Source organism: Panthera leo, chromosome B3 (assembly GCF_018350215.1).
Source record: "Panthera leo isolate Ple1 chromosome B3, P.leo_Ple1_pat1.1, whole genome shotgun sequence".
Lineage (NCBI taxonomy): Eukaryota > Metazoa > Chordata > Mammalia > Carnivora > Felidae > Panthera > Panthera leo.
In genome coordinates, this window is record NC_056684.1 from 129,036,527 (window position 1) to 129,064,520 (window position 27,994).

Here is a 27,994-nt window from a genome sequence, read left to right on the forward strand (position 1 = left end):
TGTATGAAATCTGTATGCTCAAAATTATAACATATTGATGAAAGAAATCAAAGAAGAGCTAAATAAGTGGAAAGACATGTGATTTTCGTGGATGGAAAGACTCCATATAGTAAAGATGTCAAATTTTTTTCAAATCGATCTATAGGTTTAATGTGATTCCTATCAAAATCCAAGCAAGATTTTTGGAGACATATTCAAACATTCTCAAATGTATGGGGAAAGGCACAGGCCCTAGAGCAGCTAAAACAATCTTGCAAAAGAATAATGCAGAAGGAATTGTTCCGTACAATATTAAGCTCTGCTGTATTCCTATACTGACCAAGACAGTGTGGTCGTGGTGGAGAGACAGACACTTAGACCAACCAGACTAGAGAACTTATAAATAGAACCACGTACACATGACCAACTAATTATTGACAAAGGTGCAAAATCAATTCTTTTTTATTATTTTAAGTTTTTGTAATATTTATTTATTTCTGAGAGAGAGAGAGAGAGAGAGAGAGAGAGAGAGAGAGAGAGAAAGTGAGCAGGGGAGGTGCAGAGAGAAAGGGAGACACAGAATCCAAAGCCAGCTCCAGGCTCTGAGCTGTCAGCACAGAGCCTGACATGGGGCTCACACATACGAACTGCGAGATCATGACCTGAGCTGAAGTCAGCCTGCTTAACCGACTCAACCACCCAGGTGCCTCAGGAGGGAAATCAATGCAATGGAGTAGACAACCTTTCAGTAAATCGTGACAGAGCAATTGGACATCCCCAGGGGGAACAAAAAGGAATCCTAATCGAACCTCACACTACACACAAATGATACATCAGGTGGAAGTTTTTGTAAGAAAAAGGGGAACAGGTTGCCCTTGTCTGGAACAGAGCTGGCACATCTGGAGTCTTTCCCTCCCTGCCCAGAGCCCCCTGACAGGACTCCTTCACCAGCCAATGTCACTTCTGAGTTACTTCCATGGTCCTCAAAGTGCACATGCATCAGTATCACCTGCAAAGTTTGTCAGAAGACAGATTGCTGGGCCTCATGGCCAGAGTTTCAGATTCTTGGTAGGTCTATGGTGAGAACCAGAAACTTACATTTTTAGGTTGTCTCTGGGCAATATGGATGCTACAAGTTGGGAGGCCATACTTTGAGAACTGCTGTTTTAGGTGTTCACAGGATAGGTGAAAAATTGGTGTTCACACAATAAGGTATCAAAAGACAAGTTTCAGGAAGTAACCAATATAATGAAAATGATAATACTTTGTCAATATTTGGAAGATGATTCTGGGTGGGAAGATATTGGAGGAACAATGAAAAAAATGCTACAGCATTTAAGGAGCCAGATATCTAATTGGAAGTGATTGGTAACAAACTGGAAGTCAGGAAAGAGAAGGCGGCATGCCAGTGATGTATAGAACATTTTAGCTTGAGGAGTTAAGTTTCCCTTCAATGATGTTACGGGGGGGACTGGAACTTTAAATCACCAATCAATGGAAATAAGTTATTAGAGGAAAATGTCTATTTCAAGAAGCTTCATCTTTTTTTCAGGTAATTCTGACTATCTTGCTGATTCTCTATGCTTCTTGAAGGATGCCATGTTGCTATTTGAGAAAGAATGGGGAGTATCGTGTCCTAGGAATCTCTGATTATTGTGGCATTGCCAGAGGATGAGTGGTTGAACCTACTGAGGTGTGACTGGTGTCACTCAGCTTTGCAGTCTTAGATGTCCCTCCCTCTGGTCACTGTCTGCCATCATCTGTGGTTCCCAATGTTAGTATTCAAGATGGTCTCCTTTTTCTGATGCAGGCTTTGTCGGTCCACCTGCCTGCTCATCATTTCTTGGTTCCATTAACAAGACAGGTGGTAACTTCTGTTCTCCTTCATGTCATGTGTTGACCATGGAGCACCGGTGGTGAAGCCCAGCCTTCCTTCTAGTCTTCTTCTCCCAAACAAGCTCCTACTCTGCACTGCATCTAGATCCCAGCCAAATACTGAGCTCCCATCTGAGGCTATTTGGGAAATCATACTATAATGTCTTCAAATTCTTCATAGTTTAATTTTATTAGCATGAGTGTGGGGGAAGCAGAGGACCTACTGGGCTCTGCTCTTAGCATTCCTCTTCTTTTTCTCATACTCCAAGGAAACAAAGGCAGCTAAGTACTTCTGATCAGTATCGAGCAGGGAACTCCCTTGTATCATATCCTGTTCATTCCTGAGGTGGTGTTCATCCTGTCCTGCTTCCAGAAGCTACGATCATGGATGAACACAAAAAGAAATGGATTTATTAATAACGTAAGATACACTGGAAGGCATGACATATGCAAAATATCCCAGTCCCAGAAAGGTAAAGAATATGAAAAAGGATCTACTTTGTTAGGGAAGGCAGCTTACTCTGCTTGAGCAAGGTTGAATTTACGTCTTGCCATCAGTCATCCAGATGGACATAATCCAAGAGAATTTGGGGATATAGATGCAGAGTTCTGAAATAAGATTGTGCTGAAAATACAGATACGATAATTCTCCAAGTAATTCTTCGGGTTGCCTGGCCATTTAATTAAAAGCAAAACAATCAGTTAATTAAAAGCTGTCTCTTTGGCTGGAATATATTCAAGCTAATTGGAGTGGTTTTACGGTCATTTTTTAATTTTTTCGGAATGTCAGACTAGTTAACTCTTTTGACTATAACCCTGGGATACACTACATTTTTAATACTTAATTTTGACATTTGGAATTTGGAGAATTAATTTCACGTGGTTAAATTACAGATAGTGACACAGTATTGTAGAAATGACCTTATTTATTTCAAAACTGATGTGGTTTCAACTTAGTTCTGGGTTGAATTAAAGAAAAGTACATATTTGTAATTACTCCTACTCACAGTTACAGCTCAAAATTTCTCTTTGATGGAAGATTTGTGAAAGCAGTCTGATTGCCATGTTAGCCTTTCTGGACTCTTCTGCTAAATTCCCGTGTTCTCTCTGTCCTTGCTCCTCACTTTCCACATTCCTACCCCAGGCAAGATTTCTGCTCTGCAATCCTGTTTTCCTTTTCCCTCACCAGCCACTTCTCAGAAATTGTTTTTCCCCTGGATTTTCCTTTTTTTTTTCCTTCCAATATCTGAATGTTGGAGCCCCAAGTGTCCATAGTGGGTTCTTCTATCTTTCGTCCCCAGAGATCTCATCCTGTTCTCCAGATTTTTATACCGTATTAATCATCACAAATACAATCTATTAGCAGAGAATTTACCTGTTATATCTCTGACTCTGACCTCTGTGAGCTGCAGATATTTTAACACCTGCCATCATGGCTCAGAGCAGAACATCTTGAATTTAAAATATCTATGACAGAATTCTTGATATATCTCCTGTATCAGTCTACTTGCACTGACATAACAAAATAGCACAGACTACATTGCTTAAACAGCAGCAATGTATTTTCTGATCGGTCTGGAGCTGAAAGTGCAAATTCAAGGTTTTGGCAGGGTTGTGTCTTGAGAGGATACCTCACATGGGGTGTAGATGTACCTGGAATTTCCTCAGTGGAATTGTGTGGGGAGAGAGGGAGCTCTCCCTTTGTCTTCTCAAGACCATCAATGCTATCAGATTAGGATCCCACCCTCATGACCTCATGTAACCTTATTTACCTCCCCAAAGCCCTATCCCCAATTATTGTTACAATGGGGGTTAGGGCTTCAACATGCAAATATTGGAGGGACAAAATGTAGCCCATCCCCACCCTCCTCAGCATGCTGAAACTTTTGGTATAGAATCAGTTGAAAGCAGAAGTTATTATACGGATAATTCCATTCTCTGGTGTCCCCTTTTTTTGGTAAGGACACTAGTCCCATGCCCTACCCTTATGACCTCATTTAACCTTAATTTCTTCCTTTTAAGTTTATCTACAAATTCAGCCACATTAGGAGTTAGGGCTTCAACTTCCACATTTTGTAACATACAAGCATTCAGTCCGTATTATCTCCCCACCTTGAATCTTCCTCTCCCACAGTCACCCATACCTCAGTCAACGAAGACATTGGCGGTAAACTCCGATTCACCAGTAATGCCATGGGGTCCATCCTCAAAATCCACACAGGTTTTGATCACGTTTCACCTTCTGCACACCTGCCTCTCTATCAAGGCCTACTGCAGTAGACTCCTAACAGATTCCCCTGCTTCCCCTTATGCTTGTCCACAACTTGTTTTCCACAAACATAAATCAGATCCTTTCACTTGCCTGCCCCCAGCGTTCCGTGCCTTTCATGTCACTTGGAAGGAAAGCCAACCTTCTGGGCTGTGGCTGTCAGACCTCGGGTGATGTGTGAGACTACTGACTGAAGTCTATCTCCTGCCCCTGTTTATTGTGTTACTACACTCCACGTACATCAACCTCCTTACGAGTGTTCATGCTTCTCCTTCCCCTACCTTTGCATCTGTTCTTTCCTCTGTCTGGGATGTTCTTTCCCTGTCTCTGTGCATGGTTTACCGCTTTCATTCCAGGACTGTGTAAACAATGCTGCTGCTCCCGGGTTGCCATCCTCCAGTCACCTCCCAACCCCCTGCAGCCAGTACCACATCAGAGAATCTGCTCTCATTAGCCAACCTGCTAAATCTAACAGAAATGATGCAACTTGTGTACAACTAATGCTTGTTGCAGTATTTGACAACATTGGACCCCTTCTCTTTCTCCCTTGAACTACTCCTCTTTGCTTTTCATTGCACATTCCTGATATGTCACTCCTGAAACTTGCATTCTTCTGAGGGCAAAAATAATAAACACACAATGGAATGTAGAGCATGAAGTCACCTCTGTAGGAGAGGCCTTTTCTGTGTACCTTGTCTAAGCCACAGTCCTCCTTTTACTTTCCACCCCATTGGTTCTATACTTATCGCCACCTTGTATTCTACTACAAGCTAGAATGTAAACTCTCTGAGGGCAGGGGGGGCAAGAACGTTTTTATTAGTCCTTGCTATGATTCTGGTTTTCAAAACCACCTACCATGTGGCCATAGTGGCTCAATAAATATTCTCTGAGTTACTGAATGAGTCACTGCATTATGAAGCCAAGAAGAATACCATTAGTTTGTGCCTTACTTCTTGGTGTAGTTTCGAGTAATTTTTTTTTCTTATTTTTGATGTGGACGATACAAGTCCTTGCAAGTTTTTAGAAAGTCTATACAGCGTCCGCATAGTCCTGAGGAGGTTGGGTGCATTTACACCATTACAATAAAATTGGAAAGAGGAGAGAGACGTCTGAGCTCACGTCACTGCCTGTCCCCAGGGAGAGGTTTACAGGGCAAAAGGTTGAGATGAAAATTATAGACCGTTTTGTCTTGATTTGAACGAAGTTTCAGTGTGCCTGAAAAACTGTTGCGTACGTCTGTGGTTCTGTGAGGAAGAAGTCACGGTGAGCTCACATTCAGTCTGTAACCTCTTCTACAATTTCCAGAAATAACTGCAATATCCATGGTGGTGCTATCCTTTTTGCTGTTTTCCAAGTATGTTTTGATCAGTTGCAGGAGATGAAATTAATTCCTCAGGCTTCAAGATTAACTGGCAAACTCCCAGTGAAGCTGACCAGATTATAAAGTGCTGGAAAAATACCGTGGTGTAGATCGAATGTGATAAGAGAATCCAAGTGAGAAAATGAATACATTTTTTGTTGTTTTTATTGTCAGAAACATATCAAATTGAATTAATTGTAATGTGTCAATATCCCCCCTTTGAATCCATAATGAAATCCCGATTTCAGTCTATGAGGGATTCACAGACAGTCATATGTAGACACACACACGCGCACACACACACACACACACACACACACACACACGCACACACATTCAAAATGAAGCATCTCGAGGATCAAAACATTGAAAAGTGTTATTTATGGCAGGATTTTTGTCAATTATAACTGGAACTGCTACATGACAGCACACCTCCCCATTAGCTTTTCTCACCTGGAAGGAAGAAATAAAACCCATTTTCTTTGCATTAATGGAGGCAGCAAGCTCACTAATTGTACCTGGATCAAGTCTCCAGCAGGGTGATGTGGATGGTTGGTATCTCACTTAGCTCAACTCCCGTATCCGGCATTAAATACTCCCCAGTGAGTAGCAGTCCGTCTGTACTAAGTTTCAGAAGTTCTGCACCTCATACCTCATACTGTAACGTCACTGCCAACCAAACGACCCTCCTAAGTGCGAGGTCCTTCAGCTGCAAGAACTTCAGAGATAAGACCTATTTTTAAACAATTTTAAGTGTTGCTTCCTTGTTACTATCACTACTGTATGTAGGGGACTGGCTGGCTGTGGTTAGGAGAGTGGCAGTTCCTGACTTGAGAAGATATGATAGGCACTATTTTGAGATGACCTCCAAGACTGTTACTTCTCTGGTCTATATGAACTTGTATACAATTCTTTCCCCTTGAGGATGGGAGGAATCTGGAATTTGCCTCTAACCAGTAAGATACAGCAAAGGTGAAGAGGATGTTTTCAGATATGATTAAGGTCCTTAATCACTTACTTTTGAATTAGTCAATGGGTGGTTTTTCTGGGTGGGCCTGACCTAATCAGTCAAGTCCACCTCTGAACTTAGAGACTCTCTTTGTTTTTGACTTTGAAGAAGCAGCTTCGAAAGCCATTAAGAAATGAATTCTGCCAACAGACTGAGGGAGCTTGGCAACAGATCTTTTCTCAACCAAGTCTCCAGATGACGACACAGCTCAGTCAACATCTTGATTTTAGCATTGTGAAACCATGAGTAGAGAACCAAGTAAGGTGTGCTCAGACTCCTGACCTACAGGACCTGTGTGGTAATAAATGTGTGGGGTTTTAAGCTCATAAGCTTGTAGTAACTTATTACGAAGCATCGAAAACTGATCCACAAGGGTTCAGGAATTTAAAAGTGGTTGCTGAGTGGGGCGCCTGAATGGCTCAGTTGATTGAGCATCCAACTTCAGCTCAGGTCATGATCTCATGGTTTGTGAGTTCAAGCCTCACGTTGGGCTCTGTGCTGACAGCTCAGAGCCCTCAGCCTGCTTCAGATTCTGTGTCTCCCTCTCTCTCTGCCCCTCCCCTACTCACGCTCTGTCTCTCTCTCTCTAAAAATAAATAAACATTAAAAAAATGTTTTTAAGTCGTTGCTGAACAGAGGCAAGATTTTAGGGTATCAGATGTGTTCTCTGCTATCTGGGCCAAAGAAAATTTGATGAAGAATACTGAAAAAATTCTGAATTTAGTGTTTCTGAGAATCTGAAGATCTAAATGGTGTTTTAGATGTGTCTACTTATTTGACTCACAATATCATTTATGTAAATTTTACATTATCATTCTCATCCTCTAAACCTGTCTTATTATTTATCTTTTGTATACTCACTAAACTGTGTAATTCATTTGTTTCTCGATTGTAAAAGGCACCACCATCTGGATAAAAACAGAAAAGAAAATCACTGATTTGGAGAGCTTCAAATATATAGATGTTTAGTGTTGAATAAGCTAACATTCTGGATGGTTGACTGGTTTGAATTTGCTTTTATTTGGATGTTTTGAGACCATGCAGATATACCACTCGAATCTGTAGTTAATGAGAAGAAGCCAGATTTGTCTGTTAGTGACGACAATATGTAATATGATAACATGAATTACAAACTTTCTAAGCCTGTGTCTATGTGTCTTTGATAAAATGTTTCTACCTTTTCCCCTACATCAGAGTTTAATATATTCTTTTTCTTAATGATTTTTTTTAAATGTTTATTTTTGAGAGAGAGAGAGAGAGAGAGAGAGAGAGAGAGAGAATGACAGAATGAGTGGGGGAAGGGCAGAGAGAGAAGGAGACACAGAACTGAAGCAGGCTCCAGGCTCTGAGCTATCAGCCCAGAGACTGACGCAGGGCTCGAACTCACCAGCAGTGAGATCATGACTGAACTGAAGTCGGACACTTAACCGACGAAACCATCCAGGTGCCCCAAGGGTTTAATATATTCTTGAAGTGAATGAAAACAAAACTTACAGACTTTCAGATACTTCAAATTACATTTCTACTTTGCTTCCCTTAAATAGAACTTCTTCTTTCTTTCTCTCTTTTCCACTGGACCTCAGTTTCACTCATTTGTAAATGCCCAGTTTTGTTGTCTGTGGTATATTATCATAGAATAAAAAATAAAGAAAGAACTGGAGGTTCAAGTTGGCAGAATAAGGAAAGCCTCCTCAATGCCCGTTACATTGAGGAGGGCACCTGTTGGGATGAGCATTGGGTGTTGTACGGAAACCAATTTGACAATAAATTTCATATTAAAAAAAAAGAAAAGAAAGCCTTACTGTGTTTGTGGGAGGAGATAAGCTTAGGATCTTTCTACACCACCTTCTTGAAGCGCTTTCCCTGAATAGACAAAGTCTTGTTGGCTCTAGAGTGGAAGATTCTGATCTGGTAGGATAGATCCAGTCTTTCATAATCAGAAATAGAACTAAGTGCTTACATGTGTATTGATTTATTGAGGAAGTGACTCTGAGGATTTACTGGTCACTGAAAATAATTCACAGATAGTAACACAAAATCTGTGCCTTCACATTTTTTCAGTGAAGTGGGTGAGACAGTGTTATTTCATAAATAATTATAATTTAAGTGAATGTGATAACATTTTCCTTCTAGAGGTACAGAGACTGTGGCAATTCAAAAAAAAAAAAAAAAGAAAGAAAGAAAGATGGGCAAGAGGGTTGCTACTTGGAAAGGTAGTTCTCAACCAATTTTAAAATTTAGTTTATTTTGAATACTTGATGTCTGAATCTCTGTGGCGTAGAGGAAAATATTTTAATTGTATTGAGCACTGGAAGTTGTATATATATTTTAGCACCGAAAATTCTTAACCACTTAAATGAATTTTTAGGTTGCACCTTTATACTTTTATCTGATGAATGGAGTAAATGATCAGTTGCATTGCTGGAAAATTGCGTTTTGGGAGGACTGCCTTCCAGACAACCAACACTGGTATGTCCTAGGAATATAAGACAATTGCTTCTAGGAATTTGATGGTGGCAAAAGGAAGGGGTGAAATTTCCTGGATTTGGCATTTCTATATTAGTCTCTAAATGTATTACCCTTTGAGGTATTTCTCATTACAAATAAATACTACTGTCTCACTATCTCGAGTAACACTTTTTCATGCAATGGTAATACTTGAGTTTTCAAGTGCTTCCATATTTGTTATTCCAAGAAGACATGATCTCCTCTAGGAGGAGAGAAACATTTTTGTTTTTGTTTCTGCTGAAGGTCACCTTGGGCGATTGAAAAGGAAAGCATTCCTATGCATCCAGATTCATTTATTTTTTGGCTTGAATTTGTAGCAGAGAAAAACCACCAATTCCCCACTGCTTCCTGCTCATAGCAGGTCCAGCTGCCAGTGGGTGGTCTGTACACTTATGAGAGTAGAGCCTCGTCATGGATAGAGAGAGAGGTTGCTCATGGTCTTCCAACTTTGGGCTCCTCAGCTGGAATTGCTAATATTTGGCACAAACTTTAAGGAGAGACTCTAGTTTGAAAAACTCTTTGCTTTAATTAATGATTATGTCTCAATCTTACTATAATTTTCCCTTTTTTAAAGCTACACTTACATTTACATATTGATTTTTAACATTGGTTTTATTGTGACATTGCCTTCAGTTAACACTTCTATAAAGAAACGGAAATTATATTTATTTGTTGTTTCAGGTAAAGCTGAATGACTTTTGTTTGAGTTAATGGATAGTTTGGTATCTTATAGTTTATAGAACATGGAAATGAAAGGTCATTGCAACTTAAAAAATAGATAAAAAATTTCAAGTCCAATCTATATAACTTACAGGCCATAATGTTGAATTTATGTTAAATTAGCAATGTGTAAAATGTAAATATTATACCTTTCTGCTTAGGTTACATATTTCAAATACCAACTTTCTTTCAGGAGATAAATGGATATATTCTTGTCTTTGTGCTATTTTGTTTTTAACGAAACTTCTAACTCCAGTACTATTTTATTTAGCAATTTTTTTCAGATATTTTGTGTTCCAGAAATTGTGCTATGTCTTGGGTATTCAGAGATAAATATCATGCACCTAGTAGTCACAAACCAATGGAGGAAAATAGTGGCATCTAATAGCAACGAAATGAAGGAAGTAGAATGATCTGCTTTAATTTACGTTTTATGCTGACGTCGAAATGCAAAAGGATGGCTCGCTTACCGGCGGTTAATCATGTTCAGTCAACTTGTATTGGTTGGTAGCCCTTTGGAGTCTGGCTGACCATACATGAGTTATTATTATCGATGAGAGGTTGTGGGCTCCACAGTCACATGGGCTGAGTGTGAATGCCAGCTTTGCCCTTCTTAACTCTGTGACCTCAGGCAGAAGAGGAAGCCCCTAGTGCTGCAAGGCTCCATTGCAACAGGAGGAGAATAATCATATCCGCCTACTGGATTGTGAGGAGTAACGAAACGATACGTAGAAATCACCTAGGACACTGCGTTAAGTATTACTACTGAACATGCATCGTGGGTTTAGAACTGCAAATTCCACGTAATATCACAAGTGACAAACATTTTAAACAAGTCCCTGGGTCATAGGCAAGTAGAATATTTTGATAAATACAAGATAACCCATCTGAAATAAAAAATTAGATGCAAGTACCCAGCGTTCGGTGAAATTGCAGTAACCAGTAGGAGAACTACCACGTTATCAATGATGAGAAAAATGAAGCGAGTGTAACATAAACTTATAGGAATGTTTTTTCTACGCTTGAAATCATGGCCTTTGGTAGGTCCCTTAAGCAATCTTGTTTAATATGCACAGGGTCTTGTAAAATTTAAATGATCTCCCCATTTTGTAGGTAAGTATACTAAGGTCTGTGCCATTTAAGTGAATTGCTCACAGTTATAAATCTAACAATATGCAGTTTCTGGATTTGAAATCATGACTTTTGACTCTGAAGCCTGGCAATTAACCATTTCTTATCTCCTTCAGGGCGGTTGAGCCTAGGGCTCTCTGGCCTAAACTAGTTCACATAGCCTAAATGATAAGGGGACTGGTCTACTTTCAGTATACTAGTTACCTTTGGGGATGCATTAGGTTGCAGTAACAGACTACTTCCTCAAAATCTTGATGGCTTTAAGGACAAGGGAAAGAAGAACACTGTTCCCTAGAGCAATGTACTATGACAAAATGGCAAAGGGACAAGGGAACGGTTTTCTTTCATCAGTTTCTAGAGTTTGAAATGTCTCATCAATCTTTATGTGAATCTACAAAGAAAAATGTTTCCTGCATGGATCTTGAATAGAAGGGCAACATTAACATTTCTTTTGGGAAAATTTCTGCTACCGCTCACTGCTTTCAGTACTGATGACGGCTGCCTACTGTCCCCTTCCTGTGCCTTCAGGCTTAGCCTGTATGTGGACTGAAAGTTTGTTTCCCACCAAACTCATATGTTGAAACCCAATCTGACCACTGCATTCTTTTTTTTTTAAGGAGATTTTTTTTTATTATTATCTTTATATATATATATGATATATATGATATATATGATATGATGATATTATATTATATTACTATTTTATTATACATATAATATAAATATATAATATATACATATATATACATATATATATATATATATATATATATATACACACATACATACATACATATATTTTAGAGAGAGAGAGAGTAAGCTGGGGAGGGACAGAGAGAGGGAGAGAGAAATCTCAAGCAGGCTCTGCACCATCAGCTCAGAGCCCAACATGCGGCTCGAACTCATGAACTGTGAGATGATGACCTGAGCCGAAACCAAGAGTCAGAATTCCCTGACCCAATGCCTGTGAATCTACCTCTAGTCCTGCAGTGTTCTTCCCTAATTGGCCTCCTAAAGGACCTGAGAAATGACCATTGTCAGAACCTGGGAGGGGCAGAGGCATGAGCACAGACGAAGCTTAGAATCTAGCAGATGGACATCCACACACAGGCACAGGTGACCCTTTATGCTGAGTATCAGAACCTGGGCTGGGAAGGGAAAAGCCAAGGTCCAGGATCTCTGGTCGTCCTCTTGCCTTGGGCCTGACAATTTTTAAAGGTGGGCCTCACAGGAGAGGGAGAGAAAAAGGGGGTAGGTGAGAGGAGGGAGATGCACGAAGTACACTTGTAATTTCAGGTCCTTGAAATTGCCTTTCTCTTTCTTAGGAAAAAGAGAACTGAATCCTCTGTGAAGAACTTGATAGGGTCATATCAGGGAGTTTCTGTGGCTTAATTGTGCTCTGATAGGAAGAAAGCACACGCAGGCACAATGAACAAAGAGAGAGAAGCCGAACGTTAAGATGATTATAATTGCTACTGGGAAACCAAAACTGCTGTTGTATCTTAAAAAACAGAGCAAAACAAAACTGTCCAGTTCCATGAGCCTTTAGATGTGACTACTGAGGCAGCTGTATATTTCCATCCTCCCCAGTGTATCCTTACAATTAACGCTAATTCCCTGGGGCTCCGTTCTGTTCCTTGCAAACTACAAGGGCTGAACTAGGGGAATAATTATCCCCAGCACCACTGCCACCTTCCTCATGCCTACAGAGACCCACAGCTAAGATGTTATGAGAGATCCCTCTGTGGGGGTTTGACGTTTGCAAAATCAAAGCACTTTAGCAAACTACAAATCTGCCCCCTGTTCTCTTCAGCTGATAGGAGGCAAATGCTTTGAAAGCCTTGGACAGCTCTGCAGATGGAGAAACTGACCCCGGGGGGGGAGTTTCACTGGCTTCAAGCAATGGTGGAGTCCAAGGCACCTGTTTGCTCCTACTTCCTCCACACCTGGACGTTCACGCTTCCTGACGGTACACGTTCAGTGAACCACCAACCTCTCCTTGGTCTATGTCAGATGTTTGGTAGAAAACACGGTTTCTGGTTGAAATCTTTCTTTTTCTGCCTTCTTCCCTGTCTTCTTTTTCTTTTACTTTTTTTTCCCTTCTTTTTCCTTTATTTTATTTTTTCAGATGCTTTCTCAAAATGCTGAGAGAGTCAACTCATTGACCTTGCTGCACAGGCCCATCCTTCTCCTCCAGTCCTAATTTCTGACTCCTGTTGAGAGCTATTGTGTGAGGGCATTGCTCGGCTTCCATGCCTGCTGGATCCCCAGCCTTTCTTCTTAAACTGCCAACAGCACCAATTAGTACCACATGTGGTGTGAGTTTGCACAGTGGCCGTCGTAGCCAAGTCCTTAAAGTGTGGCCAAAATGCTAATTGGCCTATAGACAAGTTCTTGGGTGTGAGTTTAGGGGAAAAAGTTTGAGGACGGCAGCATAAATACAAGTCCTTTCATTCTCTGTAGCTCCTGGCATGCTTGATGCCTTTAAAGTGAAGTGTGCAACAGGACCTGGAGAGCTCTCCAAGAGGAAATATGAAGAAATACCGAAATGGAATAAAATTAGAAGAGTAAATCTTTTAAAACTTAGCTGGTGAGCTTTAAAGAAAGACAAGATGTGGGGCACCTGGGCGGCTCAGTTGGTTGAGCGACCGACTTCGGCTCAGGGCACGATCTCGCGGTTTGTGGGTTCGAGCCCCGCGTCGGGCTCTGGGCTGACAGCTCGGAGCCTGGAGCCTGCTTCGGATTCTGTGTCTCTCTCTCTCTCTGGCCCTCGCATATGCTCTGTCTCTCTCTGTCTCTCAATGATAAATAAGCAGAAAGAAAGAAAGACACATGTCTGCAGTTTTGAGCCTGTAACTGCTTATCATCACAACAGAAATCACGCAACTCTGTCCATCCAACAGCAAAGCAAGGACCACTTGCCCTCCCAACCCCTTGAATCTTTTGCCAGTTACAAGAAATTAGTGTCAAGAACATTTGTGTGACCCTGTGCATCTAGTTGTGATTTCCCGGAGTGCCGCTTCTCTAGGAATGTGCTCTATCATCCCAAATTGTCGCAAAGCGTCCTGAGTTTACGGCCACATATTCTTTTGCTGTAGTTCTATCTTCATGCAGAGCTCAGGTCTGGGTCTGAAGTCCCTGGAGAGTGAATAAGGACCCTTGACAGGTCTCCTTCTTCATCTCTGCCCTAATCTGAGAAAATTAAATAAATTTGGGGGAGAGTAATGACATAATAAGTGGCCACTATTACATGCTACAGACTCTCTCAGGCACTTCATTATATAATTGATTTAATGATCACATGATCCCTACAATGGAATTATTGTTTCTTCCAATACAAAGGTAAAGAAAGTTCAATGAGGGAAGGAAATTTGTTCTAATTCATACAGCTACGAAGAGGTAAATCTGGTATGCAAACCTGGTTCTGTCTCCTTCACTAAATGCTACTGTCACATAAAACATGAGTGATCATAGAGATTACCATTTATAAAACACTACGAAGTACCAGGAATAATGTTAAGTGCTTTACACACATTTTCACTAAGCCTTACTGTAAAACCAAGGGTATTACCCGCAAGGTAGGCACAGGCAAGTTAAATGAACTGCCCAAGGCCACACAGCTGAAATTTGCAGAAAGGAAGTAAAACATCTTTGCTCCTTTCATTGCACTAAACCTTCTACACCATTAAGAAGTCCCAGGTGCCTGGGTGTCTCAGTCAGTTGAGTGTCCAACACTCAGTTTCGGCTCAGGTCATGATCCTAGGGTCGTGGGGTTGAGCCCCATGTTGGGATCGAATTCGCCTATGTGGGATTCTCTGTCTTTCTCTCCCTTTGCCCCTCTTCCCCAGTCTGTCTCTGCCCCTCTCCCCCGCCCCACCATAAAAAAAAAAATAATTATATTTAAGAGGCCTCAGTTGTCTGTGTGATACAATGGTCATTGGGTCTTCTTGACCTCTCAAGAGGAACAAGCAATATGGTTTTCCCTGGCACTGGGGAATCAAATCCAAAGTCATCCTATCAATAGGCTATCTGAAAGTCACCAGTTCTGTGTGCTCACTCATAAACTCAGTTCTCACTTTCTCCTTGTGGGAGATCTGCCAATACCCCCTTCACGAACCCTGATAGGATGTCTCTTAAGCAGAATGCACTCAGCCCTTGAACATCGGTTTCCACAGTGCTCTGATATCCTGTTTCCCCAGGTTTCTCATTTGTATGAAATTGCTGTGCTAAATGGTGCCTCCAGGAGAGACTATCCCCATGCCCCTTTTCTACTTAGTGGAAGATTATGCCCATTAAATAACCATATATGGGCTCAACTTGTTACATCCCCTGCATCACTCAATGAGACATATTTGTAGTTGTGCTGGCCAGCTGGCATTTTGGCCAAAACAGATTTATTTCTCTGTATTTCTTCTACTCACTACACCAACCAGTTGCCCAGATCATAGTTTGGGCTTGAATGAGGAAAGAAAAATCTTGCTGACCAGATCAACTAATTTTCCTAAGGTATCAAGTTTTCATCCCAAGATTAAAAATAATCATTCCTGATTCAGCTGGGTTTAGTCAGTGACCTGGGCTCTGTCTATATCCTATTACCAACGCCAAGCGGCACAAACCACAGCCTGTCTTAGTATTTGCATAGAAAACAACCCCAACCAAAGATTACGCAGTTTGGTTCGGGAAGAGCAATCCATTCCATTTACAAACATCTGTTGAAAAGGTCAGACACAGGCTGGCCAGTCCTTGGACTCTGATCTGGAGTCTACTTTGATTGTAAGTACTGCGTCCAAGGGAAATCAAAATTCAAAGCGAACCCAACTTCAGGCAGAAATCTCTGATAGTTACATCAAATTCCGTCCAAACTAAGATTTCACAGTCTTTTTCCAAAGGTGTTGGGCCAGAGAGACCAGTGAGATAATTTATTACTTTTATTCAATACATAGACAAACAGTAGAAAGTGTTTGGGGGGGGGGGGGCACATGTATGCATGTGTGTATTTCAGAGACAGACAGACAGAAACATTACTGTTAGTTCTTCTTAAATTCAGGATTTTGTTTCCTTTTCAGTAAGTCCATAAATAAATTATTTTCAGGTAACCAATGCCCTGCTAGCAAAATATGGATCATTTGATTTAATTTTTTTTCATGGAAAGCTACGTTACTATCCAAGGTAATTTAAAATAAAGTCCCCCATAATAATGTTCAGTTTAAGCAATGAAGACAACAGAGACTATCAGTTTCCATTTCAGAGTATTGGACTGAAACATTCTTCCAACTTGGGGTCAGTGAACACATACTGTTATAATTCCTACAAGCCTGTGCCCCAAAGAGCTCATTTCCCTGATCTGATCTGACCAGCGATGTATCTGTCAGGGAAATTCATTACCAGTCTCCCAGCAATGCCAAATGAAGTGAACCGCTCTGCAGGGCACAGAGCACATGTACAAGAATCAGAACCTACTACTATTTATTGGCTTCTACGAGAAGTTTCCTTTTAGGATCTGCAAATATGGCTTTAATTTAGTGGGGTTTGAAGTGGTGGGGAGGGATGAGGGGAAAGGAGGAGGGGAAGGTTCAGAATATTCTTTCTTATGTAAACGGAACAGCATGTTTCCATCCCAATTCTACTAACAGGAGAAAAACACCACTGTAGCAATCTTTCTTACTCATATCATATTCCGGTCTGTGCATTTGGGCTTCAATGTGATGAGGGCTGCATCCAGAGTGGGCCTTGGGAAAGGCGCCTCAGGTTGGCTGGGAAACAGCCATCTACCATCTACCTCTTTATTTTTACCATCGTCATTGTTGTGCTAATTACAATCTGTGGCAACTGCCTGGTCAGTCAAAGTGAAGAGACAGGATCTGTTTCAGGCTATGTTTGGGTTTGCATGGGTGCTTGTCAGCATGGTATGAAGTCTTCTGCCTTAATCAGAATTTTAGCACAGGGAGCATTTGTTGGGTTTGTATCCAAACTGTGATTTGAAGTCCAATGTGCTACAAGAGTGTGGTAGATTAAAACTAGTTGCAAACTCTTTGAGGGATGGCGTCTAATTCTACTCCCCTTGGATTGGCCTACATGACTTATTCCACTAATAGGGTGTAAAGGAAGTGGCAGTTGGATATTCCGTTTAGGGTGTATGAAGTGTGGGCCATTTGGTCTCTTGAAATGTTCCCAGGTCTCTTGAAATGCTCCCCCTGTTAGCCCCGAGCTGCCATACAAGAAGTTTACAAATCCCCACCCCAAACCAAGACACCATCAACTTGTTGGCTTACAGGTCAACATTCTCAACTGAGTCTAGCGTCTGGGTCATTCAGAGATGGGTCTTTTAAGGTGGGGGCTCTGAAGATGCCAGAGATGGTGTGTTCCCCCTGGACCAGTCTACCTACCTCCTGAAAATCATGCAGGTGACACTTGGAGCAAGGACAGTTTTCCAAGTACCTGTCATCTGGAGAACTATGAGAACGAGTAATAAATTATTGTTTTCAGCTTTTAATTTGGGGTAATGCTTGTTAAGTAGAAAGGAACAACTGAACTAAGCTTGATTCAAAAATAGAAGCACACTACTTTATATGCTGGAATGGTGGTCTAGTTTTTATCTTTTTTTGTGTGCATGTTTTTACCCTTTACATCTCAGATCAATTGTCATTCCCTCTTAAAGTCTGTCTCTAGCCTTGCTCAGGACAGATTAGATTCTCCTTCTCCTTACTGAGTCCTCCTTTCTCAAATTCAGTTCTCTGAGGAGAGGTAATTTTTAAATTGATTGACCATTTATTCTTCACGTAGGAAACACTTGCTGCACACCTAGCAAGTAGGAGTCATTTTGTTCCCTACTGGAAAAATTGGGGAGCCTCTCATTGTTCTCTTTTGCACTCCTTGAACCTAGCACACCTGTGGGTGCAGCTTGGTACCCATCAGTTTTTCCTAAATTCAAACTGTGGGCATCCTCTTTTCATTTATCCTCTTTTGTCTTTGATAGATCTGAATCGCTGCTTATTATTGTGTGGTAGAGATCATGAACATGGATAGCAGCAAATAAAACCAAGTTCAAATCCTGACTTGACCAAAGACAAGGCATGTAACTGAAGGGAAACTTGGCTTGTGCTTCTTTCATGATAAAAGTTACTTGATGAAGCCAGAGGCCTTGGGGTTAAACCACATTCTCACCACATGTCCGCCCATCTTCAGTTTCACCAGTAGTAAAGTATTATGTGACTTCTGCATAGTTATGAACACTAACTACATTAATGTGTACAAAGTGGCTTAAAAGAGTGCCCTTTACATAGTAAGCACTGGAGAAATATTTGTTAAACAAAATTATTTAAAAATGTATTGCTTAGAATAGCATCTAGTATAGGATGATAATGATTAGAATCATTTTTTCTCATATCATAGTCTCTTATTTTTTTTCCATCTTGAGCCTCTTGGCTCAACCTAAGTAAGTTATTAATGTATGTATGATTTTGAAAATAATTTGGCTTCCATACTATAGGGAAAATGTATGTAAACCCAGTTCTTTGTTAATCAAAGCACATACCTGTTAATCCAGGATTGGCTCATGTGAGAAGGCTCTCAAATAGGTAAGAGTCCAATGATTTCGATTCTCTCTCTCTCTCTTATTTTTTAAATCACTTCATTTATTGTTGGCTTGCAAATCTAATACTTTTGAATGGCAATGAAGTGATACTTGGTTAAATTTTAACCAATGCATTTACTCTGTAATTTCTTCCTTGAGTATTATTTCAATTACTTGCATATATTTTTTAATTTTTTTTACAAATGTTTTATTTATTTATTTTTGGGAGACAGAGAGATAGAGAGAATGTATTCATGGGCAAGTGGGAGAGGGACAGAGAGAGAGAGGGAGAAAAAGAATCCGAAGCAGGCTCCAGGCTCTGAGCCATTGGCACAAGCCCAACATAGGGCTCAAGCTCACAAACCATGAGATTAGGACCTGAGCCAAAGTTGGATGCTTAACTGACTGAGCCACCCAGGTGCCCCAATCACTTTTTATTTGAATCACTGTATAGAGGAGAGAGTCAGGGGGAAGGGAAAAAACAAGGAAGATAGGAAAACAGAAAAGGCAGACATGTTATAGGTTATATGATTCAACATCATTGGCTCCAAATAATTTCTATTTCACATGAATCTTTGTACTAAAGTCACAGAAGTTTAGTGATATTAACCTGATAATATATTCTTTAACCTGAATAAATATAGGAGTAGGAAGGTCTGATTTTTACAATTACTTATGGGTAGTAGATACCCTTAGAACTTTCCATTACACTGGCAAATTATAGTCATTGTGTATAGCTATATAAGTATGGATATACACATAAATGTATACATTTATTTCTTTGCATATAACACTGACATTAAGTGTTTTATTTAAGTCAATCATGTCCCAGTAAAATCCAGCAGTCCATAGATGGGGAAACATAAGGGTTTTCAAAAAACTGTGTGTGTATCTAATTTCTAGTGGGACATCAACTAGTGATTGCCTTAAAAAAACAGGAAACAGAGACTAAATAATTACAAAGGCATGAAATTAAATAAAGCAACTAGTAAACATTATGTAAAACAAATCTTAGAAGGGATGGGGATGCATATAATGAGTGAGGAGTTAGGAGCTCTTCCTCTGCTTCTACTCTGTAAATTCCTTCCCAGCTGTTGCTTCTCTCCTACAGAACCTCCCACCCTGTTCTCTAACTGTCCATAATCTTGACTTTTCTGATGAGACTCTGGCTTCCTCAAGATATGAATCTCTATGTGACTGTCATTGGTTTCAACTACATTGTGCTGACATGATTTGTTTGCCTGACTGCCTTCTCCACTTGTCTATGATCTTCTGGAGGGCTTCAAGTGCATCTGTCTTCTCCCCGGCTTATTATCTCAGGTCTAGCATGTATCTCAGAATGTCAAGTGGAACTTGCCTTCATATCTCAATTTACCTAATAACCCCAGGCTTCAGAAAACAGGTGACCAGAAATCCTGTGCTATAATGATAGCTGCTACCTACATCTCTGTAAGATTTAGTAACAGTTGGGCAAACTGGTCCTCTGACTACCAATACACTTACCCACCTCCATTATGTATAAGAAAAGGCTAGATATTTTAAAAAGTATTTTTTTTCTTTTTTTAATGAAAACACATTGGAGAAGAAAGGGCTGTGGTACTTCTGTCATCTAAAGTTGAAGGAAACAACCAGGTATTTCTCCCTCCTCCTTCTCCTGCCCCCACCACGCAAAATAAAGAGAACACCAGAAGCACCACCCATGAGCACTTGAGATTTTTTTTTCAAAATGGTGCGTAACCTCTCATACCCATGTAGACTCTGGCTGAAATATAGGCTGGTCCCATACTGTTACAGCAGCAGGCAAAACATGGGAGCGTTCTCAGAATCTGACATTTACCTATGAAAAGGCTTGTGCTTCCTTTTTGCCTGAAAAAGCTAGAAGGAAGGAGCGTATCTGAACCTGGAAAGCTGAATGTGAGGATAGATCTGCAACAGGGACAACAATTTTTACTGTTTATAAAAGCAAGAAGAGCTCTTCACTGGTGACCAAGGATACTTTGGGAAGGGACGTGGGCTTTGATTCCCCAGTGGGCCAAAAAGATTTTAGCAGGAAGATGCTCTGGGTGCATTGTCTGGGTCAGGATATGAGGGAGTTACACGACATCAACCATAGTCCATTACTTTGTCAGGAAAAAGTGGAATCCAGTCATTGGAAGGGAAGTGGAGTAGGCAGTGCCTGGGAAAAACGTGCCACATGAAATCTATGATCAAGGGTTAGCATTTTTACAGCTGTCATGGCAGAGGGTACCAATCACCCAAGGCTTTGTGCTCAAGACTTTACTCTTTTGCTTGTAATTCTACTCCTAATCTAGAAGAGCCGCAGCATTGGAAGACAAAGTCACAAGGGTGGGGGAAAGGCAATGGAAAAATTCGGTAGTACTAGACATTTTATTCAAAAACATCTAGTTTTAAGTGCATATTTTGATGATTTTTTGAAAAATGCATACATCTGTGTACCCATCACAAAATCAAAATATAGACCATGGCAATCATCTTGAGAAGTTCCCTGGTGCCCTTGACAGGCTTTTGCTTGCTAGTCTCCACTCCTGGCCCTAGGCAACGACTGGTTTACTTTCTGTTGCTATAGATTAGTTGTTTTTTTTTAATTCAAATTTCAAATAAATAGGATGACAAAGTGTGTGCTTTTGTGTTTTGTTTCATTCAGGTTCTTTTTTGAGATTTATGAACACTGTTGATGTATCAGTAGTTTCTTCCCTTTTTAATTCTAGAATTCAGTGGAATTCTATTGTTGGGATAGGCCACAATTTGTTCATTCACCTGTTGATGCACGTCTGGGTCATTTCCAGTTTGGGGCTATATTGAATGAAACTGTTATGTACAGTGGAAACTTTGTGTAAACTTTGCTTTTATTTTCCTGGGTAAATACCTAAGATTTTCTGAGTTGTATGGTATGTATATGCATTTAAATTATAGGAAAATGTAAGACTATTTTCCAAGTTGTATCAGTTTACAATCTCACCAGCAAATGTATGAGAGTTTTATTGGTGCCACATCCTTATCAAATCTTGATATTGTAGGTGTTTTTAACATTATCTAAAAAGGGTTAGTATCCAAAATATACAAAGAATTTATACAACTCAATACCCCCAAAACAAGTAATCCAATTAAAAATGAGCAGAAAGCATGAACAAACATTTCTCCAAAGAAGACATACAGATGGCCAACATATACATGAAAAGATGCTCAACATAATTCATCATTAGAGAAATGCAAATCAGAAATACAGTGAGATAGCACCTCATACCTGTCAGAATGGCTAAAATCAAAAAGCACAAGAAAAGAAACAACAACTGTAGGCTAGGATGTGGACAAAAAAGAACTCTCATGCACTGTTGGTAGAAATGCAAAATGATGCAGCCACTGTGGAAAATGGTATGAAGTTTCCTCAAAATGTTAAAAATAGAACTCACTACCCTATGATCCAATAATCACACTACTTGGTATTTACCAAAAAAAAAAAAAAAAATACAAAGACACTAAATCAAAGGGATACATGCACTTCATGTTTATAACAGCATTTTTTACAACAGCCAAATTACAGAAGCAGCCAAAATGCCCATTGATAGATGAATGGATAAAGAACAAGTGATGTGTGTGTGTGTGTGTGTGTGTGTGTGTGTGTGTATTTATTTATATGATGGGATATTATTCAACCATACAAAACAATGAAATCTTGCCATTTGTAATGACATGGATGGAGCTAGGGAGTATAATGCTAAGTGAAATAAGTCAGTCAGAGAAAGACAAACATCATGCGATTTCAGTGATATGTGGAATTTAAGAAACAACACAAATGAGCAAAAGGAAAAAGGAGAGAGAGGGAGGACCAGAAAGTTAGACAGACAGACAAACCAAGAAACAGACTCTTAACTATAGAAAACAAGCTGATTGGTTACCAGAGGGAAGGTGGGAGGGGGACGGGTGAAATAGGTGATGGAGATTAAGGAGTGCTCTTGTCGGATGAATACTGCGTGATATATGGAAGTGTTGGATCACGATATTGTACACCTGAAACTTATATAACGCTGTATGTTAACCACATTGAAATAAAAAAAAAAAATACAACAACATTACCTAAGTTATGACTAGTGGTATTTCATTGTTGTTTACTGTTGACTATGAATTTTGAATTTCTTTATGTGTTTATTGCCATGAATGCATTTTCTTTTGGTAAATGTTCAAAGCTTGTGCCTTGTATTACCTTAGTATTGAGTTATGTGAAGTTCGTATATATACTCAATACAAATCCTTTGTAAGACAAATGTTAACAAATATTTTTTTTCCCAATCCTATTGAAAGACTATCTTTTCCTCATCTGGGCACCTCTGTCAAATATGAATTAACTACATACAAATGGGTGTATTTCTGAACTATCTATGTATACATTTATCCTTATACAGATACCATAAGGTCCTGGATCCTGTAAGATTATATAAGTTTTATAATCAGGTACTCTCAGTTCTACAGTTTTGCTCTACTTTATCAAAATTATTTGACTATGCCTTGTCTTCTGCACTTTCATATACATTTTAAACCACGTTCCTAATTTCTACAAAAAAAAAATCTGCTGGCATTCTATTCAGATTATGTTGAATGTGTTAAAACAATTCGTGGAGAATCGACACCTACTGACTCTTCCAACCCATTGGCAGAGAATGGTTCTTTGTGTAACTGTACTCTTTTAAAAATCTCAGTTGTGGGGCACCTGGGTGGCTCAGTCAGTTGAACGTCCGAACTCTTAATTTCAGCTCAGGTCATGATCCCAGTGTCATGGGATCGAGCCCTGCAACAGGCTCTATGTGAAATGTGGAGACTGCTTGAGATGCTCTCTCTCCCTCTGCCCCTCTGCTCTGCTCATGCCCTTGGTCTCTCTAAAATAAAATAGAAGATTAAAAAAGAAGTTTTTCTCTCTGATGTTTTATAGTTTTATTCTCTATCACTTGCACATATTTTATTAAATTTTACCCTAATTATTTCATATTCTTGAAGCTATTGTAAATGGTAATAATTTGTAAGGATGGATTTCTAATATTTATTTGCTGGTAAATAGGAATACAATTGAAATTTGTATATTGACCACATGTCCTGATTAGTTCTAGTTATTTTTGGAGATTCTTTAGAATTTTCTGCATAGACCATCAAGTCTTCAGTCTATAGAAACAATATTACTCCATATTTTGTAATCTCTAGTTTCCTTTTTTTTTTTTTTTCTTAACTCATTTCACTAGCGGGACCTCTACCTGAATAAAAGTGGTAAGAATACTTGTTTCCCATTTACAATATTACTTGTAAGTCTTATATAGATTTCCTTTAAAGGTTGAGGAACTCTCTCTTTATTCCTAATTGTTGAGAGTTATTATCATAAATTGGTATTGAGTTTTGTCAAGTGTTTCTTTTCTCTCCATTGATTAATCACAGTGGATTTTATTTTGCATCAGCTAATGTATATTAAATTGATTTTTTAATATAAAATAATCCTTGCATTCCTGGGATAAATCCCATTTGTGCATGGTATAAGATTCTTTTTATATAAAATTGGATTTAATCAGCTAATATTTTGTTAAGAATTTTGTTTATGAAGGATATTAATTTCTAGTTTTCTTTTCTTGAAATATCTTTATGGTTCCATATCAGTGTAATACTGCCATTATAAAATGAGTTAGGAAATGATAACTCTTTATATCATGAAAGAGGTGGTGTAGGAATGACAATTTTTTCTGCCTTATATGTTTGAGATAAATGACTAGAGATGTTATCCAGGACTACAGCTTATTGATATAGCTGCCAAGTTCCAGAAAAATCTCAGGGAAGTGTCCAGGCATGGTTAGTGTGGCTACGGGATGGGGTGGTGGAGAGGTTGGCATTTCTATGACCAGGTGGGAGGCAGGGAAACAGCAACTTCACCATAAGCCTTGCCCTCAGGCAGTGCCTGCATGGAGCCCAGGGGTTCAAAGTGCTCACTCCCTTATAGACTGGATGATTCAAGCCTGAAAGAAAACTTGTCTTGATCTCCCTGGGCACATGAGACCCTGGAAATCTATAGAAGAAGTACAAAAAATTCTAGGGAGTTAAGAATAAGACAGACTCTATGCCCCTTGAAGACCCTCATCAAGCCATATTCATTGCAGGGATGAAAGACAAGATAGTCCAGTCCACCTTAGTACCTGATATGGGACACTACATTCATGCTGAGCCTAGTCAGGGGACACAACATTTATGATGTTGGGCAATCCATTGGAGATATGGAAGAAACTGACAAATCCTGGAATGGGTACAGGCTGTGGGACAGACCTGAGACAGAGAAGGAATTCAGAAGCCAAAAGGCTATCTCAGTTGGCCATCCAGGGCCCAGGAAAAGCAACCCAGAGGTGAATGTGGTTTGACCTTGTGCTGCTGAGGCCCCACCTGAGAAGACAGACTTATAATTTGACATTGGGTTGTCCAGCCTGTGGAAAGCCTTAATACCTCAACAACAGCTCAGACCTGCCCCTCCCGCCCCCCCCCCATCCCTGATGCCCCACCTGCTCCAGCAGAGGTCTCAAGATACCATCCTATTCAGGATGAGTGCCTCTCATGCCCCAGGTATAGGATGCAGGCCAAGATACCTCCAGGTGGAGGCTGCTGAAGGTGATTGGAGGCCCATGTTGTGCTCACTATTCACTGGTCCCCCAGAAATAAATGAAGGTGATGGCTCTGGTGGATACTGAAGCTGCATGTACTCTAATACACGATAGCTGTCAGAAGTTTTGGGGGCCCCTCAACAGATTTGATAATTATGAAAGGCAAATGTTATGGTCGGGAAGATTCTTCTGATATTGCAAATTAGGCATTCTCCTCTGCCTATGAGAATACTAAGTTACCTCTCCAATACCAGAGAATATATTGGGCACGGAAATCCTACAAGGTCAAACTCTGCAAACTTCTATCAATGAATTTCACCTCTGGGTTAGAGTAATCAAACCAGTCCTGAAAGGGGACACGAAATGGGCACAGGTAAGTTTCCCACCCTTGCAAACAGTGGTGCCTGGGAGACGTAAGAAAGTAGGAGACAGCATCCAAGAACTGCACCAAATGGGTATTGTATACCCTTCCCAGAGTGCTTTCAATAGACTGATATGGCTAGTAAAAAATAACATTTGTGTTTTAAACAATGCAATGAGGCAACTTCCAAATGAGTCTGGAACCATCCACTGCAATTCTTAACAAATGAAGGATTAGCAAATTGATTATATCAGCCTTCTCCCTCTGACTGAGGGTTCTGAACATGCCTCAGATTTTGTGGACACTATATCTGGCCTAACTCAAGCTTTCCCCTGTCATTATGCAATCAGGCTGCCACCAGCAGGGAATTAGAGAATCCCAGTACCATGTACAGATACCCTCACTGAATAGACACTTATCAGAGGTCACATATCAAAGGTCATGATGGGCAAAACTGTGCAACGGAACATGGTATTGAATAGAGGTTCCATCAGCCCTATCATCCTCAAGCAGCAGATTAAATTATGAACAGGTAAACCCACTTTGGCCAGGTAGACTAAGGTACTATCCCAGGTTTTAATACCTTTGAAGGATCAACAGTAGACTCTGTTTCTCCTTATATCAGACTGGACGCCTCTGTCCAAACACCCAACCCCTTAAAGGTATGGAGTCACAGGAGACAGTCATCGTCCTGCCTTTCAGCATGGGTCGCGTGCTGCGGTGCTGAGCACACAAGTCCCATCATACCCGGGAAAGGAGCCATCTATTGGAATTTGTAATGGGATGCTCCACAAAAGTGGGTAAGTAACTTTGCACCTCTGAGTAAAGGAAAACTACTCAATCTCCATGAGGATCCCTCTGTCCTGCTGTAAGCAGGACCTGTTCAAAGGCATTAAATGTGGAATGGAGCATGTACCATTGGAAGAGGGGAGACGATGAGGGTCCTGGTCTGGCACATCCAGCCCCCAGGCCGTCTCCTCACATCCGACAGTGCTGCCATCCCCAGCGAACATGTGTGGTACGCATGACGAGGTCAAACTCCTAAAGTTACGGCCACATTAACATCTAAAGATCAGACCACGAGTGCAATTCTTATAAAAGGAGGAGACCTTACCTTACGAGTTCCTACTAAATACCTGTCTTTTCGATCTTGAAGTTCTGCTGCTCCTGTGGTGTCCAATCATGTGATGGGTTCCTGATGGAAATACCTTTCTGCAGTGGGTCCCCTTTCATGCCTGACAGACCAATCCAGATGTTGGCAGCTGCCCCTCTCTCGCTTGTCAGGGTTGCCATGGTGGGCGTCAAGCATTTGCTTTAGGGCGTCAAGTCCCTAAAGCAGTCTAGTAAGGAAGAAGAAGCTAGGATTAGAACTCGTAATTTATCCGATATTACCTATAGTGATCCAGAAACCTGGCCCCTGGCACACACTGGCCTGGGTATCTTTTACTGTCAATCAAACTACACAGGCTGTCCATCAAACTGCTGATAAGAAGTGCCGTAAAAATACCACCAGTAGATTTGGAATGTGGTTCACCGTGGGTTATGGACATTGGAGCATCTGGGCACCCCTATGTTGGGAACAGAAAAATCACTTTCAACAGAATCAACCCACTTATACCAAGGATACAGAATGGATATCACCAGAAGCATGAAGTCATTCTGTCATAGTAAAGGATAGCAGCTGGTTTGGCACTGGCTGGGTGGCCCCCAAATGTGACCCAATGTATGGCATAAATCTTTGCCCACGGGTGGTTGAGCCCTGGGTTTTCGCTGATGTAGAGAATTTGCCCTATAGTAACAACAATTTCCAGCCTCCCTCTCCCCAAGGCCAGATGGGCACGTTCTATTTCCACTGGTAGGATCATTTGGCTGCCCTCTCTGTCCCCTCTGTTGGCCTGGAGGACATTAGAGCATGAAAAGAAGCCCTTACTAAACTCACCCAACTGGCCTTAAATGATAGCCAGCAGAACCTGTCTGTACTGAACAGCTTTTCTCCTTAGAGAACAGAATGGCCTTGAACATAATTACTGCATTAGAAGGAGGCACCCGTGTCTTTGGTTAAATTTTTATTTTGATGTGTATTTATTTTTGAGGTGGGTGGCTGGGGAACAGGGAGGGGCAGAGAGAGAGAGAGGGAGACACAGAATCTGAAGCAGGGTCCAGGCTCCAAGCTGTCAGCCCAGAGCCTGATGTGGGAATCGAACCCTCAAACCACGAGATAATGACCTGAGCTGAAGCGGGACGCTTAACCGACCGAGCCACCCGAGTGCCCCAGCACCCATGTCTTTTTATCCCCAGTGCTGTACGTTCATACCTGAAGAGTCTGCTAATATATCCACTTTATTAAATCACATGAATACGTATGGGAATACCCTGAGTTACCCCACCTCAGCATAAGGGACTTAAATCAGTGGTTTGGATCATGGAGCTCTTGGTAGAAAAAAAAAAAGTTACTTCTTTTAAAAATCGTTACCTTGATCTGTGGTTTCTCTTGCACGTGCCTCTGTGGCTGCTGTGGTACCGGCCTCCAGGGCAGCCACATAGTGGCCCCCGGAGCTGGCGAGGCTC

The 27,994-nt window shown here is 40.6% G+C and overlaps 1 long non-coding RNA gene across 1 annotated transcript; it reads right to left on the minus strand.

The window, feature by feature from the left end:
* Positions 1-733: 733 nt before the first annotated feature.
* LOC122221401 lies at positions 734-27,994 on the minus strand. Its single transcript, XR_006203193.1, has 4 exons — positions 27,900-27,994; positions 26,563-26,766; positions 2,375-2,525; positions 734-2,230 (listed from the first exon to the last, which is right to left on the minus strand). It is a non-coding gene; the product is annotated as an uncharacterized LOC122221401 (long non-coding RNA).